Source organism: Montipora capricornis, chromosome 3 (assembly GCF_036669925.1).
Source record: "Montipora capricornis isolate CH-2021 chromosome 3, ASM3666992v2, whole genome shotgun sequence".
Classification (NCBI taxonomy): Eukaryota; Metazoa; Cnidaria; class Anthozoa; order Scleractinia; family Acroporidae; genus Montipora; species Montipora capricornis.
The window spans coordinates 63,232,831-63,237,285 of NC_090885.1; the positions used below are offsets into that span (position 1 = coordinate 63,232,831).

The 4,455-nt window shown below is 38.9% G+C and overlaps 1 protein-coding gene across 4 annotated transcripts in view; it reads left to right on the forward strand.

Annotated features, from left to right (window-relative positions):
- The window catches only part of LOC138043666 (adenosine receptor A2b-like), a 25,625-nt gene extending 23,124 nt beyond the window's left edge, over positions 1-2,501 (forward strand). For all 4 annotated transcript variants that reach the window (XM_068890044.1, XM_068890045.1, XM_068890041.1 and 1 more), the window contains one exon: positions 1-2,501. This exon is cut by the window's left edge and continues 577 nt beyond it. The gene's annotated coding sequence lies outside the window, so the exon portion shown is untranslated.
- Positions 2,502-4,455: the final 1,954 nt, after the last annotated feature.

Sequence of the window (4,455 nt, forward strand, 5' to 3'; positions counted from 1 at the left end):
AACTTTTAAAAGGTGTCACCAAACGATTCACACCCATTCCTCTAGTCGAGAACAACAATCTTCGCGGGTGTTTGCCTTGGGCTTCGTTGCAACTCATTTTTTTGCGAAAAAATTATGACGAATTCTGCCGTCTCTTAAACATTTTGTGATAGACAGTTGGAACGTTTTCCTTGACTCTCCAACTCTCTTTCGATAAGCTTGCATCATTGGTTAATTATACATACTTCCTAAGTAACTAAGTAACTAAAAGGTGAGCGGTCACACTTCAAAGCCATTCAATAAGGCAAATGCATGATGACGGCATAGGCTCAAAATTCACCACCAAGCCACGTTTGCACATAATTATTCATGATTGTTTGTAAGTGGGATGGCGCAGTGGTAAAAGCACTCGCCTCCCACCAGTGTGGCCCGGGTTCCATTCCCAGACTCGGCGTCATAAGTGGGCTGAGTTTGTTGGTTCTCTACTCTGCACCGAGAGGTTTTCTCCGGGTACTCCGGTTTTCCCCTCTCCTCAAAAACCAACATTTGACTTGCTATGCGTTAATTGTTAATTTCCGTTTACAGTGTCCCCAATAAGTGCTCCAGTGGCTAGAACGACTAGTCACTTAAATAAAAATTAAAGTTACAACTTTTCTCATGCTAAAATATACAAGCTCCATTTTCGAATTCAAGGCTTGGTGATGAAATTAACTAATCAGACGTCATCACGCATAAGAGCTATTGCAAATCAACGGGCACGTAACGGACACCATCGGCCAAAGATATTCATAGATTGGTAAACAATAGACCGATTGCATAAATGGCCGCCAAAAACGTATTCTTTTGTTTATGTGCTAATTAGACTCACCAGCCTCGTTTGCATGGACGAACTGCAATAGAAATGTCGTTCGAGAGCGAGGCTAGTGAGTCTAATTAGCACATCAACAAAAGAACACATTTTTGGCCGCCATTTATGCAATCGGTCTATGTGGCGCAGGTCCGATTCAACTGGTGGAAACAACAACTTGTTGTTGGGTGCATGAAAAGCTAGGGACGGTAGGGTTATCCCGTAATGCTCCACATATCTTCAGAGAATTACAATTACATTTACACTTCAAGCGAATTACTTCCTGTCAAGTTTTTCAATTCTTTTCTCATATGCTCCGCATTATAGGACAGTTATGCAAATTCAAAGTACCCTGCCATGCGGGTATCTAACCGGCAGCCGATTTGATCCATGTCGCTACCGTTCCACGTGGCCAAACACAGCTATATGTAGTACTATATGATAAATGAAACAAATCCAGAACTTACGGATTCTTTTAGACTGTCAATACGTAATATAATAATAATAATAATAATAATAATAATAATAATAATGCAGTTCTGGGGCATTACACTATGTCTCAATGCCCTTACAAATTTACAAATATAGAAAAATAAATAAAATAGTTAAGTTAAGATGCAAAAAGTTAAGATTATTGGTTAAATAAATAAGTCTTTAGTCCTCTTTTAAATGTCTCCAGAGAAGGTGAATTCCGTAAGTCCCTAGGGAGATACCTTGCTAACTGGTGAAGAGAGAAATTCTACTTTCTAAGGTCAATCACAGTTCTAGACTTTTTTAAATTCTCGGACATAGCAAAAGTTGGGGGAATGTCCCAGAAATATTTGATGTATTCATAAAGCCGATGTGTAATGCACTCGATGTTTGAACTCGAACAGCTGACGACAATGAACACAGAATTACAGTTTTAAATTAAAGGGGCACTGTCATGTTAAATTTTTAGGTCAAAACTGAATAAAAACCGATCTAAAGTAGTACTTTAGCTCACACGTAAAACATTCCTGACAACCCACTGATAAGATTATAAATATATTTATTGCACAAAGAGCTATTGGTATTTAGTTTCTGGCGACTTTCTGCGGACACCATCTCCAAACTTGAAAACATAGCCAGTTTTTTTCAAGTTTCAATCCATTTCCATTCTCTCCATCCATGGATGCAAATAACAAACCGAATAGCATAAGTGCACTTCAATCGTTATTAGCAACAAAACTACACCATTATTGTCTTATCTTGATTGATGCAAAAAAACATATTTCAGTGTTTTGAAGTTTGACTGGAATAGCGTGACACTGCCTCTTTAAATTTCAATGACCAGAGACATCCATGTTAATCAGTGGTGGAACTGTGCATTGTGTAGTGTAACAATAGACCACTTTCAAAACTACCATAATACTCTTTGTTTGCCCTCCAAAATTTTCGCAAGAATTGTTTTTATTTTCTCTTGGGGCCATTGTAAGTCCCAAGAGAAGCTGGAAACAATCCTTATGCAAAATGTTGGAGGGTAAACAAAGAGTATTATCGTATTTTTCAAAGTGGCTAAGGAAAAATTACAATAGGTAATGCGATCGAGCATATGAAAAGGGGAGATTGTCAGGACAGTGACCGGTCAAAGCATGTCAACTGTAATCGTTTCGTAGAGTTTTGATCTTAGTTTCATTAAATAATCGTTATCAAGTGTTGCACCGGTCCTATGTCTACAATTGACATGTGAGAGTTGGAGGGGGGGGGAGGGGGGACGGGGAGAGCCAGGGATAATATACACTCCCTTTTAAGGACGGTGCCTACTAATTCAAAGGTATTTTTGCCCCGATTTATGATTATGGAGGAAAGGTAGATCTTAACAAGTGTTAACGAAATCAAGAAAGAAAATTGCGGGTAACCACGCATTTGGCAAAGATAATTCATGAACAATACTTGTAAAAAGCTCTAAAATACAAAGCAATGTATGGCGCTCTTTCTCAAATTGAAGCTTAATTATCTCTAAAGAATGCACGGTTACCCCCAATTTTCTTTTTGGATACCGAGTACTTACTAAGATCTACTTTCTCTGCATAGTTTTAAACCGCGCAAAAATATCCCAGCATTAGTAAGCATCACCGATAGGAAACCCGAGTATCCGAACATGCGCAGAACGAATGCGCAATATCAATAGTAGCCATGGTCCTTAAATTAAATTAAATCTGATAATAAGTGGATGCGAACCCACAGTAACGTCCTTTACGTTAAAGAAGATAGAGGACAAAGCTGATTGGTAAGTAATAATGGTACTATAGATTTTGCCATCAGCCGAGCACTCAGCAAGGAAATTGTCAATCTCACTTATAGATGGTTGAAGTATATCATCTTGTCTTTGTGCACACCAGCGACAACATCACACTCAAACTGCTTGTTAGTCCCAGTAGGCCGTAACCGATGATGATTCTGACAGCGGTTTTATCAGAAAATTCCTTCGCAGATCCGGACAACGTCCACTCAGCCCGTAGTCCTGACATTTCCGGGGCTCCCTCTTGCCCCGCCCTGAAATGGGCCTGGAACCCAGGCGGGAAAAGAGAGAGTCCTGTATAACTTGCAGGCGCCTGCTCGGAATGACGCCATTTTTCCCCCCAAAACTGGGGGGAAAAAGCATATTGGGAAAAAGATTCCTTATTTGGGCATAGTTTATTCCGATTGCTTTTACACTGGATACATGGGGATAATGTGGAAGGAAATTATAACGCCACGTTTCTGGAGGCAATTGATCTCGCGTTTAAGAAATGCCACTGCAAGCTATTCATGCAGTCGTTACCGGTAATGATGATTTTGTTAAACCTGCAACAGGATTTGGCAAGTCTGTTTGCTACATGGTTGTTCCTTTAATATGTTTGCGATTTTCTTCGATCCGAGTCCGATGTTAATTGTAAATCAGTCCATTTTATCGTGAGTTCCAATCGTGGAAGATCAGATGGATGACATATGAAAGTATGCAATTTCGTGCCTGAAACCCAACTGAACAGCTGCATGATGTTGGCGCAGAAAAATATCAAATTTTGATTTAATTGCTCTCCCGAGACTCCTTGAAACTTACAAATATACTGTATGTAGGTCGTGGATGTGAATCGCTCAACGAAGACTAATTATAATAAATCTCCTGCCGGAACTCTTATTTATTGTTCATTACTTCTGTCGATCTAGTTATGTGATAATTGCACTGATTCAGTGAACACATATTTGAGTTGCACAGTAATTATTGAAACTGTGATTGTTTCAGGAGTTTAGGCCTACCAATTTTTTTCAAAATCGGGGACAAATTGTTTGGATACCCAAAATAAAACAGTCAAGTAAAAATGTTGTAAATACTCTCAGTTTTATCAGGAATAATACACAAACACCGGTGACAAACAGAGTATTTTTTTTGGAGTAATTAGAGTAGAGTAATTTACTCAGACTATTTTTCCTTAGAAAATTTTTTCAAAGCACTTGTCGCATTAAATCTTTCTTTCCTTACAAGGACAGACTTAGGGCCGTGGCCAAATGGCTAAGGTTTTATGTAGAGCTGCCTGTTGAGACTGCAATGATTTTTATATCGGAAAAGCTAAAAGACGATTGCATGACAGAAAAACTGAGCATTATTCCTGATAAAGTTAGATAAA